General features: G+C 39.3%; 1 long non-coding RNA gene across 1 annotated transcript; it reads left to right on the top strand.

Annotated features, from left to right (window-relative positions):
* The first annotated feature begins 959 nt into the window (after positions 1-959).
* LOC138886436 (uncharacterized) lies at positions 960-1979 on the top strand. The gene is made up of 2 exons (XR_011405167.1): positions 960-1117; positions 1765-1979. It is a non-coding gene; the product is annotated as an uncharacterized lncRNA (long non-coding RNA).
* Positions 1980-18477: the final 16498 nt, after the last annotated feature.

Raw genomic sequence — 18477 nt, 5'->3', positions numbered from 1 at the left:
CTCATAGATCTAGTACGAATGAAAGACCCACATCCTTATGTAATTATTATTGTAGAACTGGTCACAAGTATTCATCTTGTAGATTACATTTTTCAAATGTTGCGGGGTGGATCTGGAAGCCCAAAAGTACTCCGAATTTTGCTAGAACTAACCATAAAGGACCCAGGCAAGCTTAGGTACCTCAAAGAAGGCAAATAATCTTATTTTGCAGGAAAACCACAGGAAAAGTCGAAAAGGAAAATGGTATCTCGATAGTGCGTGTTCAAGTTACATGACGAGCGACAAAATATTGTTCAAGAAGTTACAAATATTGTTACACTACGTCATAAGTCAGTTGATGTAAGCGCTTAGAAATCTGATCCCCTTTGAAAGTATATAAAGTAATTTAATGATGTTACATCCCATTTTCGAAAGCCTTTGAGAGTTAATATTCGAGGACAAATGTTCCTGAATGTTTCTAAGGGGGAAGGATATTACACCCCGTACTTCAGACGTCACTGTCGTTATAAGATTATCTAATGTAAGCTAAGAAATGATGAAATCCTTGTACAAGGATAAGGAAGGTTTATTAAAGTCTTAAGTAAGTTAAGGTGAATGAGACTTGGAAAAACAAATGAGATAATGGATACATAAAATCGAGCTGCTTGCTTACCGGGTACTTTCTTGAGTGACTTGCTTACTCGTCCTACCAGCTTGAGCTACTTAACACATGTCGTGATTATTAAATGAGGAAAAAATACATGTCTAAATGAATAAGGGAAGCATGTGACACCTATTAATTAACCAAGCATGTGTCAAGTAGGTGTATCGCCTACTTGCTAAAAGGGAAGGCCCAAATTAGTCCACCTAAATGGACATGTGTAGGTTAGCCAAGAGGGCCCTTTTAGGGGCTGAATCAAGACAAATCTCCTCATAATATGCAAGTAGTATAAACATAAAGAGATCCACAAAATTATCTCCCAAATGGATCTACTCCAAACCATCAAAAAGTTCCCGATAATCTTCTTTTTCTTTCAATTCAAGTTAAAAGGATAATCCCGAATGTTGAAGGATATGAAGTGAAGCAAGTTCAAGGGAAAGATACTATAATTTTTCATCCCTAAAAGATCTGATCTAGGTAATAAAATCCTCTCTTCTTCATATATTTGAGTTTATCTTAGTTCTAGCTAGGTTGTTTGGTAAAGAACTTGTGAAGTAGTGGCTAAACATTGAGTTGAAGTTGTTGTGGTGGTATGAACTTTTTGGAGTAGTTTCATGTTATTATATGGCTGTCACATGTGAGTATTTGCTTGGACATATTGTGTTTAAGCTTATTGATGCCTTAACTAAGTTGTGGGGGTATGAAATGATGAAGTAATAATCTGAAATTAGTTTTGAGTTGCTGTAATTTGTGGACTATTATGAGTTCATTTTTATGTTGTATTGTGGCTTAAGTATGTATAACCTAAGTATATTATGGTTGTCATTATTAAAGTGTATTCAATTTCTAGATATGTTTTAGGGTTGGAAAAGTGCAAAGTAGCACTGAGTTATTGTATGAGATTGTGTGGACTATTTTGGTGATGTATTGATGAATATAATATGGGATATTGATGCAATATATTTGTTAACATTCTGAATGTGTTGTTCTTGTTTTTTGATTTGAGTAAAGGAAAAGAATAAAGGGGAGGTGTTGTCCAAATACTTGTAGATGAGCTAGTCACTCATTTTTGTTGAATTCTAGCTTCCGTAAGCTTAATAATGCCCCCATATTGTTTGTTGCAGATTGAAGCACTAACGGGTTGAACCAACGCCATGAGGTTAAGTAAACAACAAACGTATGTTAAGGATAATCCTTCCTTCTTTTGGCATGATTCAGGTAGCGAAATGTAAACGTAATGTTATTCCATAAATAGTTCTACTCTTACTAGTTAAGGATGTCTACCTTATTCATTCTTGTGAAATATAATTTAAAGCATGTCTAAGTATGTTACTAATTCCCTATTGAGGCATACAATAAATATGTCCTAATGATCGTAAAAGGCTCTTCATGCATTTACCACCGAGCTACGCCTGGTCGGGAAGTAGGGATGGCAAACGGGGCGGGGCGGGGCGGGTTTAAGCTTATGTTAGGTGGGTTTAAGTTTACGCGGGGCGGTGCAGATGTGAGGCGGGTTCAAAAACTTTTTTTAAATTTAATTGCGGTTGCGGGGCGGTTGCGGAGTATGCATTTGTTTAATACTTGCATCGCATATTTGCTGCTTTTCATCAAAGAAGATTTAAATGTTTTCGTGGAGTTGTAATCTGCTTTCTCAATTAGAATTTGTTTTATAAACTTCCCTTGCTTATCTTTATATCTTTATTTTTATTCTAAATTTTGTTAATTCATTAATCTCCTCTTTTCTTGCTCTTTTAAGCTTAAATGTGTGGGTAATATAATATATTCTAGTTATAAATTATGAATATATTCAAATATTACCAATTTTTGGGTCATTAAAATATTGGTTCGTCTATCCGGTAGAAATGTAGTATACTAGTTTTAAGAAAATATATTTAAAATTAATTATTATAATTAACTTACTAATCAAATTACTACTTTTGTTATGGAGTAATATGCTAAAAGATATTTTCTAATAAGATTAGTAGAAGACATACAGTAATTGATCTTCTATAATTAATTATAATTTGAATAAAAATAATCTAAAGATGTCTTATGTTTTATTTATCGGTTTAATATGAAAATGACCATATAAGTATATCACTTGAAAATATTTGTAATCAACCCCAAAATAGATCTTCCCTAATCGTCTCAGTCTGAGTATAACGTATATGTATATCACCTCGTAAAAGATGAATTATCTTAAGGATTGATAATTTTGCACTATTATTAAGGTAAAATTCTTATTTCCTGATAAGTGATACGTATTTTATTCTTCTTTAAGATAAAAATTCAAACAAGGTGTTTTTTTTTACAAAAACAAATAAAAGAAAGGGAAAAGAAGCGAGATGAGAATCTTTCTAGCCTGCTACGTGTCTCGCTTAGGCACACCTACACACTAAAAAACTGTAGTAGTTTTTATTCGTTCATAATATTAATTATACAAACGTTGAATTTATAATAGCGGTATTATTGATTCATGTTTGTCTGTAATTTAATTTTTTCTTGTATTTACTAATAATCAACTTAAATATATCATACATGCACCAGACTTGATCATTAATGATAATGTTAATAGATCCATAAAATAATACAATTGAAATTTCATAAAATATTGAAAAAATTTCAATTGAAATTTCATAAAATATTGGAAAACATTATGGACATAGCTGGAACTACCTAGAAAAAGAGAAAAGAAGGCCATAGGTTATCGTTAATTTTTTTGGATTTTTTTTAAAAAAAAAGAGAAATTACTTGTTAAAAATGAAAAATGGATTTTTTTTGCTTTGCGGGGCGGGGCGGGGCAGGGCGGTTTGAAAACAGAATATCTTCCTATGCGCTGCGGTGCGGGGCAGGTTAAAATTTATGCGGGTAAAGGATGAACCCGCCCCGCAACCGCCCCGCCCCGCCTTATTGCCATCTCTATCGGGAAGTCAAGCATTTACCATCGAGATACGACCAGTTGGGCAGTTACGCATTTACCACTAAGCTATGGTCGGTCAGACAGTTACCACCGGTTGAATAGTTACGTATCATTATTTACCATCGGTTGGGAAGACATGTATTTACCATCAAGCTACGACTGGTCGGGCAATTACCACTGATCAGTTGAGCAGTCATATTACGATATGGATAATAGTCCAAAGAAATGCATTAAATATGTAAGTATAATTAGTATGCACACGATGGCCCTCAGTGGTACTTCAGAGGTTCAGTTTGATTATTATATTTCTCTTATTGATGTTGGCTTATTGTTATGTTTCAGTTCTGCCTTACACACTCGGTACACTATTTGTAGTAACGTCCTTTTTATTGTGGACGCTGCATCCATGCATGCATGTGTAGGTAACCAGTTTGACGAGCCCTCAAAGTAGACGAGGTTATCATTTAGTGAAGGATCTGTAAGACTCCACTTCATTTGGAGTGCAGCTGGAACAATAAGTCATCATATTGGAGTTTTGCTATAGACTTATGGGTAGGCTGAGACCCTTTCCCGACCATCTTTCGATGTCAAATAGTCTTTGAAGCTTCATAGACACAAGTTCATTATTAGAGGCCTTGATGGCCTATGTGTATTTATGTTTTGAGTATGATGGTTTGCCGATATAACATTTGCCCACTTACAGTTATACATTACGAGTTATGGCTATGTTGTCCCATGATAGTTACAGAAAGAATGAGTTCAACGAACCAGGCCTATGTATGTTCTAGCTTTTGTTGAATGATCCTGAGTTACAGAGTGGTTCGCTCAGGCCAGTATGGCACTGGGTGCCAGCCACACCTCCCCATGTTGGGCCGTGACTAAAATAAATGGAGGAAATGTCAGATTCAGTGATGATTCAAAAGGCAAAATTGTTGGCACTGGAACAGTTCCATTCGAGAACAACTGTGATATCACAGAAGTTTATCTCGTGGATGGACTCATCTACAACTATTGAGCATAATTCAACTATGTGACTCTAGGTATGAAGTGAAATTCAAGAAAATAGGTTGCGCCATCGAAGATGAGTCAGGTAAAATCATTCTTCTAGAAAAAAGGTACGACAACGTTTATATCCTAGACTGCATTAAGAATTTAGACAATCACATTTGTCTAGCAACAATTTCTGATGATCCCTGGATTTGGCATAAGAAACTTGGACACGCAACTATGCAACTGATTGAAAAGCTGTCTAGACATGACCCAGTCATTAGGCTTCCCAAACTCAATTTTATAGGAACCATATGTGTGATGCATATTTGTAATGACCTGACCAATCGTTTTGAGATTTTGTACTTTGATCGCCAGTTCTCGGGCATGACTTTCCCCGTATGATGTATTATGACTGATGTAGATCGATGGTTTTGGTTTTAAGGAAAATCGGAAGGAATTTGAAAGAACAGTCTCAGATGAAAGCTTTGAATTTGACAGGTTTGACCAAGAGTTGACTTGTTTGTATATGATATCGTATCGGAATTATTATGATTTGGTTAACTCCGTTAGGTGATTTATGACTTAGGAGCACGATCGGAATGCATTTTGGAAGTCCGTGGAAGGATTTGGCTCGAATTGGCAAAGTTAGTATTTTGGCGAATTCTGGTTGATAGGTGAGATTTTGATCCGAAGGTCGGAATCGAATTCCGATAGTTGCTGTAGCTTCATTATGTCATTTGTGATGTGTGTGCAAAATTTTAGGTTATTCGGACATCGTTTGGTCGGGTTTTTGATCGAAAGTGTATTTCGAAAGTTTTTGAAAACTTAGGCTTGAATTCGATGAGTTTTGGATAATTTGATGTTGTTTGAGGTGTTTTGATGATTGGAACAGGTTTGAATGATGTTATGAATTATGTTGGCATGTTTGGTCGGGGTCCCATGAGGCTAGGATAAGTTTTGGAAGAGTTTTTGGAAGATTTTTGCCGTTTTGAGCATAAGCATGTAATGATCCAAAGGTCCATTTTTAGTTCTAGAGATCGAAATTTGATTTTGAGACTTCCATAATTTTGATAATGAATTATAGGAGTGATCTGAAAAGTTTGGTCTAATTTCATCAAGTCGCGATTAGGTTTCTGAAAAGTTAATTGTTTAACGAGCGAAATGGATATCGCACTGAGCAAAATGAGCTCCGAATTGAGTTTCGATTAAAGGACTATGTTCGTATCATTATTTGTGACTCATAGGAACAAGAATCATCGAATTCCAAGTTCGTATGGTGGAGTTAGAGCCTTTTTAGTGAAAATAAATATTACTGGTGCAGCAGGATCTGATGCGCACCTTTAGCAACCAGATTTGTCACTTTTAGCGATGGGAATGACTCTTTTAGCAACCAGAATAGGTTTATTAAAGTTGTTGCGTTTTTCTGCTCATTTTATTTTGGTGAAAGAACACGGCTTGGGGCGATTTTTGAGCAAGAAATCATGGGAAATCTTGAGGTAAGTCACTTGTGATCATTTCTACTCCATAATATTGAATTATCATTGAATAATCCGACTAGATTACAGGTTTTTAAGGTGTAAATTGGGGATTTGGACCTAGGGATTTGAAAATAAGATTTGAAGATTTGGAGGCCGAATTGTTATCGGAATTTAGTTATTTTAGTATGGTTGGACTCGTGGTTGAATGGGTTGTCGGATTTTGTGAGTTGCGTCGAATTTCGAAGCATGGGCCCGGGGGCCGGGTTTGAGCAATTTCGGGATTTTGATGTTAAATTGGATATTTTCGAGTGGGCTTCTCTCCCTTAGCATATTTTAATGATTATGTACTGATTGTGACTAGATTTGGAGCATCCGGAGGTCTATTCGTGCGGGCGAGGCATCGCGGGCTAGATTTTGGACCGGATCGAGGTAAGTAATGATTGTAAATACTGTCCTGAGGGTTTGAAACCCCAGATTATACGTCGTTGTATTACTTTGAGGTGACTTGCACGCTGGATAACGAGCGTGTGGTAGAGCACCGCTGGGGATTGTGACCTAGTCCATCCCGAACGAATATTTTAATGCGTATTTGATAGTTAATTGTTTGACATTATTATATTTTTGGGCTGTATGCCATGTTTGGGGCCTTGTGCCGAATTGTTGAGACCTTTTGGGGCATTTTTACTATCTTTCCTCACTCTATTTGTTTGAAAGCATACTCTCAGTCATGTTTTACCTGTTTACTGCTCAAATCTGGCTTTATCACTATATTCTTAAAATGTGGAAATTGTTTTGGGCTGAGTTCCCTGTTTTACTGAGATAGACCGAGGGTCTGATTGTGAGATTGATGATTAAGATAGACTGAGAGTCTGATGGTGAGGTTAATGACTGAGAGAGGCCGAGGGCCTAGTTGTGAGGATTATATATCTATGGATCGGGCTGCACGCCGCAACAGTGTATATATATATGTATATGGATCGGGCTGCGTGTCGCAGCAATATAACGCTTGGGCTGTAGGAGCCACTCTGGAGTCTGCACACCCCCAGTAAGCGCAGTCGACTATTTATATGGATCGAGCTGTGCGCAACAGCGATGCATGGATCGGGCTGCACGCCGCAACGGTTACTTTGATTTCAGTTATTGTGAGAGATATACGGATCGGGCTGCACGCCGCAGCGGTTACTATATGGTACCAATTGAGCGTGAATGCTGAGTACGAGTACTGATTGGTAAGAGTTGAGTCACGAGTGACAGAGAGGCTAGCTCGAGGGGCAATAGATATATACATGCATATGAGTGATGTTTTTGCCTGAGAGACCTGTTTATGGACTTATTGATTTCACTCCTCTTTAAAGTGAATTTCTATCGAATATGTTGATTTATCGACTGTTTTCACTCATCTTTATATTAAGCCTCTGTCGGAAAGTTGAACAAATGTTTTAAAACAACTTTTATTTAAACTGGGGTTTATGAGATGTTCAGAAATTAATCACCGATTTGGCATTGGTTATTTCCACTGAGATTTTTAAGTTATTAAGTGTTTATGATTACTGTTTTGCCCGAGGGGTTATTTACAACTATGTTTTGCCCGAGGGGCCGATTATGGCTTTAATCTCTATTATTATCTTAAATGGTATTGAACCCCTACCGAAACTGCTGGAAAGTATTTCAAAATAATTTTTACTAAAAGCTGGATTTTAAAAGGGAAGATTGACTCGTATTATGATTTGAAGGCCTGTTGTGTTTATTGAGCCTAACGTGAATGTGGATTCATTGTTTTCTACTGCTCAGCCTTTATTTACTCTTATTACTTACTAGGTTGAAGTACTCACATTACTCCCTGCACCTCGTATGCATATTCAGGTATATCGGAACCCGGTAGTGGGTATTGATAGCTCAGCCGCGGAGTCATCAGAGTTAGCAAGGTGGCTGCATGACGTTCGTAGCACCGCTTCCTTCCCCTCATTGTTGTTACTGTATTTAGTACATTTTTAGACTTTTGTTGTATTCAGACCTTGATAGTTGCTCATGACTAGTGACACCCTGATGTCGGGCTGGTATTTTATTCCGCACTGTTTTTCCAGGATTTTATTATGAAACATTGTTTAATTTAAAGACTTAAAAAATGACTCTTAATGCTTAAAGGGTTAAGGTGAGTGTTGTGCGGCTGGCCTTGTCTTCATGAGAGGCGCCATCACGACCGGGCCGGTTTGGGGTCGTGACAATTTGGTATCAGAGCCTAGGTTACATAGGTCTCACAAGTCATGAGCTGGTTTAGTAGAGTCTCGTGGATCGGTACGGAGACGTCTGTATTTATCCTCGAGAGGCTGCAGAACCTTTAGGAAAAACTTCACATTCTTGAATTCTTATCGTGCGTCATTGATTCAGCTTGAAAGGTAACTCCTTGAACTCTTTCCACGCGTTCGTATGCGCGCATGAGCGCTCGATATCAGATGTGCATCGATGGCTTGTGATTCCCTGATCGAGGGGCGAGATGCGATCTCTGTGAGTTGATGTTGGGCCAGTCTTGAGGACTTGAGGCCGGATCTTTGCCTATGGCTTGAGCACCGAGGTGCTGATTGTGTGAGCAAGTGTTCTGAACTTATATGTTCGGTATTGTCCCTATTAGTGGGAGTGATGGCTGGTTAGCTACGTGATGAGTATGTTAGTACTGCGAGATGTATCTATGTAACTTAGAAGTGACGAGGAAGGTCTACAGGATGATAGATGAACTATTAAGTGTATGATTTCCATTGTGATTGGATGTGTAGCTCCGAGTTATGGGCGCGTGGAGAATCTTTTCGTGTCTCCTAGTTGGGAGTGAAGTAAATTTTATGTTACGGTATGAGTTCAGACTCAGGAAGACTAAGTGGTTGTGTAATGTGTATGATGGTGGAAGGTATACGAAAATGTTATATGGAAGGCAAAACAGGTGGGTTATCCCCTGCGAAGTGTTCTGGAGTTGTGCGATCTTTATGTTGTTTGTTAGAAGATCCCATTTACAAGAGAAATATATGTGTGAATTTAATTTGGGTCGCTTAAGAGTGTGGGTTTAACTGTTACGAGAGTGAATGCGAGATTTGCATAGAGTTAAAGTACCGATGGTCGGTGTTTCAAGAGCTTATAAAGGACTGAGTCTAATCTCACTATGGTATTATGGCAGCAATAAAGTATACACGTTATGAGTTATGGCGCATGTTTTGATCTATGGCTTCGAGCCAAGTGGGGGAGTCCGCTATTGAATAGTTGATTGCACGGTTATGTGCTCTAATGGTTCCAGTTTGAGGCGTATTTGTGAATCAATTATGGTTCGAGTAAAGGAAATTTCAATAAAGGTTATGTTATGCTTTATGGGTGTACGAGAATCGGGGAATGACTTGAGTTGTGGTTGGTAAGGAATGCTCGGTACATAGGGCAGGAAGTTGCTTGGTTAAATTGAAATGAGGTCACATTCTGTAGTGTCGGAGTGCAAATGAAGCACAGGTTGTTCGATTCATTTAATCAATCTAACTGCGGTTTGAGTAGAGTGGATGCCTCTAGAGAATGGTCCTATTGTGTTCAAAATTTTACATGAAATAATTGGAGGCTTTCAAGTTATACTTATGGATAGAAACTGAATTTTCCTTGGAAGACGTCAAGACTTGTGGTGTTTTCTATATTAATTGTGGGATTCTATGTATTAGTATTAGGAGGTAACATATTTAGATCCACAGGAAGTTCTTCAAAGCGAAGTATTTCAGATGTGGTGCTTTTGGGAATATTTAAGAGAGTATTCAGTGACTTATGAGTCTTAGACAGTGTGGTTTTATGCTTGGGTCTCGTGTGGTAATCCTGGGTTGAGAAATTGTGGTGCTACAACAAGAGAGAGAATCAAGTTGAAAATGAATCAGAAGGAAATTTAGATAGATGGAATAGTTTGATAGTAGACCAAATAAGTATGGTAAGGATATGATTAATTCTGTGCGTGTGTTCGAGGTAATGAGTTCTTTAAGGTATTTTGCGGCGATGCTCTTAGGTTTTGATGACTTGCTTAGCTTGATCGAGTTAGAAGGATTCAGTCCTGACATGTCTGATTTGTGCAAAGGGAACTTAGAGAGTTCTTGATGATTTTACCGCGGTTTGGGAATGTATATTTTCTGTGGACATGGGATGTGTAGTGATTTTCCTTCTAGATGGGACCAATGGAAGGTTCGTGACTAGTGAATATGTAGTTGACTGTGGCTCGAAAAGGGATTTTAAAGTTCTTATATTTATCATAGGATGGCATGTTATATGTGGTATGTTGTGTAGGGCGGGGATTGGCATATGTAAGGTCGCAATTCAGTTTTGAAAGGAAGGTCATAATTTCTTAGATAGCACAGGTAGTTTCAGATGACTAGGTAAATGATATTACTAAATGGTGTGTCTTGATAACGGTATGCACTTCAGAAAGAGGGAAATGTGGTTGAGTTGATAATATATCATAGTATTGCGGTTGTGGACTGTGAGAAAATAGCTAAGATTGGTAAGAGGGTAGTATGTGCTATGATTCAGTCGTTGTGAACCTTCGGTGGATTATTTATCTGTTGTGTGTGACTAGACTTGATGTATGGTCCATTGGTAGACCTATATGGATGTGTGTTCTGTATCACGGCGGCTTGGTTGACTTCGAGTTTCCAATGGTGAGGTGTGTGTTCGTCTGTTATTGAGCTTATTAGTAATCTGGGGAGACCTATGAGTTACCTTTCTGTGTTGCGAGGCGTTATGATTTGTTGGTTATAGGCACATATGGTGCAGTTCTATTAGGGTTTCATGGTAGAAGTCGAGCGGGAAGAGTAATTTGGTGTTGCTCAGTGAACGTCGTATTGGTTATGTCCTATCAGGTGTGCGTGGTTTATATTATTTGTTTCACCGTAGGTGTAATGATTGCTTTGGTTCCAGACATCAAATTATGCATGGTTGTCGATTTTGAGCATAATGACTTGAGGTGTTTCATGTGGAATAGTGTTGGATAGGATCGCGAATCACATCGAAGTTATGTGGAGGTATGACCTTGCGGGTTAGATTCGTGTGTTATGTTCCTATAATGTGAGACGGGTTCTCAGCCTTGTGTTGTGGCGGTACTGGTGAGCTTGAGGTACAACTCTTTCAATTGAGACATTTTCATGATTTGAGTATGTTCGGACCGTTGCTTATTGGTGCGCGTATTATGCAAGTGGTGTTTTAGGCCTGTACGGATGTGTCATGTCACCAAAGTAGTGTGTTGGATTAGAGGAGATCGCTGGGTTCTTTAATGAATACAAACAGATTCGATTTCAGCATGTCGGGAGGATAAATATCGAGGTTCGACTCAAAAATTTGCTATGGTCCTTGCCAAAGGAGAAGTGGCCTTATGAGTGGTTGATTTGAGAAATGGTTATGGTTTATTGCGTGTTTCATTTATCATTGGCAGTATATGGAAGTGTTGGAATGAGACTTTAGTTGATAAAAGATTTTCTGTCGGTATTCGGTTGGTATGTGCAGCTGCTGTGAATAGTAGTTATCGCTACGAGTGTTTGAGTTATATGGTATATCATATAATTGCACATGAGGTTGCAGGCATAGGCTATTACAACTGGTTCGGGCTATTCAGTGTATGAGTGTGAGGTTTTGATCGTATTGATGGTTTCAGAAGTGAAAATGTGGTTCTATGATTCATGGGCTAGATTGGGTTGTGTAATTTCAGCTTCTATGTGTTATCACACCTATATGTGGGATCACCCCCGGGTTATGCATGGTAAAGTTATTCAGCTATTGGTTGGCTTTTAGAACAACTTTGAGTACGTTCGAGGACGAACGTGTGTTTAAGTGGGGGAGGATGTAACGACCCGACCGGTCGTTTTGAGCTTTTGTACTTTAATCGCCAGTTCTCGGGCATGACTTGCCCCGTATGATGTATTATGACTGATGTAGATCGATGGTTTTGGTTTTCAGGAAAATCGGAAGGAATTTGAAAGAACAGTCTCAGATGAAAGCTTTGAATTTAAAAGGTTTGACCAAGAGTTGACTTGTTTGTATATGATCTCGGATCGGAATTTTTATGATTTGGTAAGCTCCGTTAAGTGATTTATGACTTAGGAGCGTGATCGAATTGCATTTTGGAAGTCCGTGGAAGGATTTGGCTCGAATTGGCAAAGTTAGTATTTTGGCGAATTCCGGTTGATAGGTGAGATTTTGATCCGAGGGTCCGAATGGAATTCTGATAGTTGCTGTAGCTTCGTTATGTCATTTGTGATGTGTGTGCAAAATTTCAGGTTATTCGGACATCGTTTGGTCGGGTTTTTGATCGAAAGTGTATTTAGGATGTTTTTGTAAACTTAGGCTTGAATTCGATGAGTTTTGGGTAATTTGATGTTGTTTGAGGTGTTTTGATGATTTGAACAGCTTTGAATGATGTTATGAATTATGTTGGCATGTTTGGTCGGGGTCCCATGAGACTAGGATAAGTTTTGGAAGAGTTTTTGGAAGATTTTTGCCGTTTTGAGCATAAACATGTAATGATCCAAAGGTCCATTTTTAGTTCTAGAGATCGAAATTTAATTTTGAGACTTCCAGAATTTTGATAATGAATTATAGGAGTGATCTGAAAAGTTTGGTCTAATTTCATCAAGTCGCGACTGGGTTTTTGACGCGAATCATGAGTTAATTGTTTAACGAGCGAAATGGATATCGCACTGAGCAAACGAGCTCCGAATTTAGTTTCGATTGAAGGATTATGTTCTTATCATTATTTGTGACTCATAGGAACAAGAATCATCGAATTCCAAGTTCGTATGGTGGAGTTAGAGCCTTTTTAGTAAAAATAAATATTGTTGGTGCAGCAGGATCTGGTGCGCACCTTTAGCGACCAGATTTGTCACTTGTAGCGACGGGAATGGCTCTTTTAGCGACCAGAATAGATTTATTAAAGCTGTTGCGTTTTTCTGCTCATTTTGACCTTTTTTTTTTTGGTGAAAGAACACGGCTTGGGGGCGATTTTTGAGCAAGAAATCATGGGAAATCTTGAGGTAAGTCACTTGTGATCATTTCTACTCCATAATATTGAATTATCATCTAATAATCCGACTAGATTACATGTTTTAAAGGTGTAAATTGGGGATTTAGACCTAGGGATTTGAAAATAAGATTTGAAGATTTGGAGGCCGAATTCTTATCGAAATATAGTAATTTTGGTATGGTTGAAGTCGTGGTTGAATGGGTTGCCGGATTTTGTGAGTTGCGTCGAATTCCGAAGCGTGGGCCTGGGGGCCGGGTTTGAGCAATTTCGGGATTTTGATGTTAAATTAGATATTTTCGAGTGGGCCTTGCTTCCTTAGCATATTTTAATGATTATGTACTGATTGTGGCTAGATTTGGAGCATCCGGAGGTCGATTTATGCGGGCGAGGCATCGCGGGCTAGATTTTGGACCGGATCGAGGTAAGTAATGATTGTAAATACTGTACTGAGAGTTTGAAACCCCGAATTATACGTCGTTGTGTTACTTTGAAGTGACTTGCACGCTGGATGACGAGCGTGAGGTAGAGCACCGCTGGGGATTTTGACCTAGTCCATCCCGAACGAATATTTTAATGCGTATTTGATAGTTAATTGTTTGACATTATTATATTTTTGGGCTGTATGCCATGTTTGGGGCCTTGTGCCGACTTGTTGAGACCCTTTGGGGCATTTTTACTATCTTTCCTCACTCTATTTGTTTGAAAGCATATTCTCAGTCATGTTTTACCTATTTACTGCTCAAATCTGGCTTTATCACTATATTCTTAAAATGTGGAAATTGTTTTGGGCTGAGTTCCTTGTTTTACTGAGATAGACCGAGGGTCTGATTGTGAGATTGATGACTGAGATAGACTGAGAATCTGATGGTGAGGTTAATGACTGAGAGAGGCCGAGGGCCTAGTTGTGAGGATTATATATCTATGGATCGGGCTGCACGTCGCAGCAATGTATATATATATATATATGTATATGGATCAGGTTGCACGCCACAACAATACTTATGTGGATCGGGCTGCGTGCCGCAACAATATAGCACTTGGGGTGTAGGAGCCCTTCCGGAGTCTGCACACCCCCAGTGAGTGCAGTCGACTATTTATATGGATCGGGCTGTGCCCACAGCGATGCATGGATCGGGCTGCACGCCGCAACGGTTACTTTGATTTCAGTTATTGTGAGAGATATACGGATCGGGCTGCACGCCACAACAGTTACTATATGGTACCAATTGAGCATGAATGCTGAGTGCGAGTACTGATTGGTAAGAGTTGAGTCACGAGTGACAGAGAGGCTAGCCCGAGGGGCGATAGATATATACATGCATATGAGTGATGTTTTTGCCTGAGAGGCCTATTTATGGACTTATTGATTTTACTCCTCTTTAAAGTGAATTTCTATCGAATATGTTGATTTATCGACTGTTTTCACTCATCTTTATATTGAGCCTCTGTCGGAAAGTTGAACAAATGTTTTAAAACAACTTTTATTTAAACTGGGGTTTATGAGATGTTTAGAAATTAATCACTGATTTGGCATTGGTTATTTCCACTGAGATTTTTAAGTTATGAAGTGTTTATGATTACTGTTTTGCCCGAGAGGCTATTTTACAAACTATGCTTTGCCCGAGGGGCCAATTATGGCTTTAATCTCTATTATTATCTTAAATGGTATTGAACCCCTACCGAAACTGCTGGAAAGTATTTCAAAATGATTTTTACTAAAAGCTAGATTTTAAAAGGGAAGATTGACTCGTATTATGATTTGAAGGCCTGTTTTGTTTATTGAGCCTAATGTGAATGTGGATTCATTGTTTCCTACTGCTCAGCCTTTATTTACTCTTATTACTTACTGGGTTGGAGTACTCACATTACTCCCTGCACCTCGTGTGCAGATTTAGGTATATCGGAACCCGGTAGCGGGTGTTGATAGCTCAGCCGCGGAGTCATCAGAGTTAGCAAGGTGGCTGCATGACGTTCGCAGCACCGCTTCCTTCCCCTCATTGTTGTTATTGTATTTAGTACATTTTTAGACTTTTGTTGTATTCAAACCTTGATAGTTGCTCATGACTAGTGACACCCCGATGTCGGGCTGGTATTTTATTCTGCACTATTATTCCAGGATTTTATTATGAAACATTGTTTAATTTAAAGACTTAAAAATGACTCTTAATGCTTAAAGAGTTAAGGTGAGTGTTGTGTCGGCTGGCATTGTCTTCACGAGAGGCGCCATCTCGACCGGGCCGGTTTGGGGTCGTGACAATATTAACTTGGTAAGCAAACCAGAACTTCCTTTAAACCCAAAGATATTGTCTCCACATCTAAGCCTTTACAACTATTGCATATGGATTTGTTTGGCCCTACTAGAACTATTAGCATTAGAGGTAAACGATATGCGTTTGTTATTGTTGATGATTATTCATGTTTTACTTGGGTAATATTTCTGGCTCATAAAGATGAAGCTCTAAAGAATTTTGAGATCTTTTGTAAAAAGGATTGAAAGAGAAAAATGGTATCTCATTTCAACCATATAAAGAGATCATGGCGGAGAATTTGAAAGAAAATCATTTGAAGATTTTTGCGATGAACAAGGTTACACTCACAATTTGTTAGCTCCTATCACCTCAACAGAGTGGGGTAGTTGAATGTAAAAATCGAACCTTGCAAGACATGGCCAGAATAACGATAATGGAGCATTTTTTTCCAAATCACTTTTGGGAAGAGGCAGTCAACATGGCATGTCATATCCTCAACAGATGTCTCATTTGATCAATCTTGAAGAAAACTCCATATGAACTATGAAAAGGCAAAGACCAAACATTGGCTAGTTCTATCCTTTTGGAAGCAAATGCTTTATTCATAATAATGGTAAGGACAATCTTGGTAAGTTTGATCCTAGAAGCGACAAAGGTATATTTCTTGGTTATTCAAATAACAGTAGATCATTTAGAGTTTATAACAAATGTACTTTGTGTGTAGAGGATTCAGTTCATGTTATCTTGGATTATATTAACCATGTGGCCAAGGGAATTATTACAGGTGATGAAGACATTAATCAAGATTTACCAAAAGTTATTGAAACTCAGAAATCAAAGGAACCACTAACAGTTGCAATGCAACTTCAAAGTTGACTGATGAACCTATCAACCAACATGCTAAAATGCAAAATGAGTCGAATACTCAGCAAGCTGAAATAATCCCAAATGAATGGAGAAGTAAACCTGAATATTCACAAAGGTTTATCATTGGAAATACAAACGATGGAATGAAAACTAGGGGATCTCTCAAGGAAAAGCCAAACATTTCCCACATATCTCAGCTAGAACCAAAGAAGGTTGACAAAGCTTTGAAGGACTCCAACTGGGTACACGCTATGCAGGAAGAACATGATCAGTTTGATATAAATAAAATATGATGATTGCTACTCAAGTCAGCAAATGTTGCAACCACTGTAACCAAATGGTTTTTCCGAAACAATTGAATGAAGAGACAAAGTGGTTAGAAATAAATCTAGATTAGTCTCACAAGGCTACTCATAGCAGAAAAGAGTCGATTATAATGAAATATTTGCCCTAGTGGCTTGATTAGAATCAATTCGGATATTGCTAGCTGTCACGCCCCGAGCTTGGGGGCATGACAAAAGTGTTATCAGAGCAGTTCTGTCCTAGGGAGTCTACAAGCTGTGTCTAGTAGGGTCTTATTTATAGATGTGTGGTGCACCACATTATATAAGCAGGGGACTACAAGGCTTTTAGGAGTTGGTTACCCTTCTTTCAAATCTAAATCGTGCTGTAGCACTAAGTTATAGGAAATTTGAGTTAAACTTACATGTTGATGTGTGCATGCACAGATGACGGTAACTAGGAAGACTACGACTAGCTAGAGGAGAGAAACTGCAGTAGGTGAGGGGACTAGCAGGGTACCCCCAGTAGATTGGGCCCAATCGGAGTCCCAGGGAGAGACCCCTACCTAGCAATTACCGGCTCCTCCGCCACATGAGGAGATTCCTAGGTGGACCGCACATCTAGTTCCCCCCAGATTCCATCAGATCAGGACTTGAGAAGTACAGTGCATTTGTTGGCATAGTTGGTAGCTACCCAACAACAGGCTAGGGCATCCGCTAGTGCAGGACCTTCTGAGGGATCTGGGAGTTCAAGAGTCCGAGAGTTTATTGCTTTGAATCCCCTAGAGTTCACGGGGACAGATCAGAGGGAGGACCCACAAGATTTCATAGATCAGCTTCATAGGATCTTTTGGGTTATGCATGCTATGGAGAAAGAGGCAGTTGAGTTAGCAGCTTTTCGACTCCGAGATATAGCCATCCTTTGGTACGAGGGATGGGAAAGGTCTAGGGGATGTGATGCACCTCCCACTATTTGGGAGAATTTTTTAGATGCCTTCTTTGACCAGTACTTATCGCGAGAGATCCGACAGGCCCGACTCGATCAGTTTCTAGCCCTCAAGCAGGGCAATATGAGTGTTCGAAAGTATAGTCTCCGTTTTAACTCATTGGCCAGATATGCACCATCCATAGTTGCTACGATGCGAGGCAGGATCCATATGTTTATAGCAGGGTTGGCCCTAGAGTTGACCGAGGCATGGGCCACTGCTGCATTACAAGATAGTATGGATATCTCTCGGATTAAGGCATTTGCCCAGAATATAGAAAGTGGTAGGCGTCGGCAGTAGGGTACGGAGAGGGCTGAGTTAGGGCATCGGAAGAGGATGAGATTTTCCAAATCTCAGGAGCAATCTCAGGGTAGTTATAGGCCCCAGTACTTCGAACGACCACCTAGACCTCCGCCACCTCAGTTACAGGGGTTACAAGTATGACCATGATACTTAGTCAGGACCAGGTGAGAGCTCCCAGGCATCAAGTTTGCAGCGACAATAAGGTTCGGGGCAGACATGGCCATTTCTACCACGGTGCGCCATCTGCGGTCGAGGACACTTGGGCCAATGTCGAGCCGGTTTTGATGCTTGTTATACGTGTAGACGTCCATGGCATATGATGCGAGATTGCCCAAATAGAGATTCTAGGGGTATGTCACAACCAGCAAATTCAGCAGCAGGATCAGCTATGTCCATGCATCCTTTAGGATGCGAGTCTCAGTCTTTGGCTGGTAGAGGTCGAGGCAGAGGCAGAGGGTCCAGTTCAGATGGTAACAAAAATTGTATCTATGCACTAGCAGGTTGACAGGACCAAGAGTCCTTACCAGACATTGTGATAGGTATGTTGACCATTTGTTCTCAAGATGTTTATGCCTTGATAGACCCAGGATCTACTTTATCGTGTATTAACCCATTTGTCACGAGAAAATTTGGTACAGTGCCTGAAATACTAAGTGATCCTTTTGTGGTATCTGCACCGGTCAGAGAATCGATTATCGCTAGACGGGTTTACTGAGGTTGTACGGTGACAGTTTGTGGTCGTCAGACC

The sequence above is a fragment of the Nicotiana sylvestris genome, chromosome 2 (assembly GCF_000393655.2).
Source record: "Nicotiana sylvestris chromosome 2, ASM39365v2, whole genome shotgun sequence".
Taxonomy (NCBI): Eukaryota; Viridiplantae; Streptophyta; class Magnoliopsida; order Solanales; family Solanaceae; genus Nicotiana; species Nicotiana sylvestris.
This window is presented reverse-complemented; position numbering and strand designations above follow the sequence as displayed.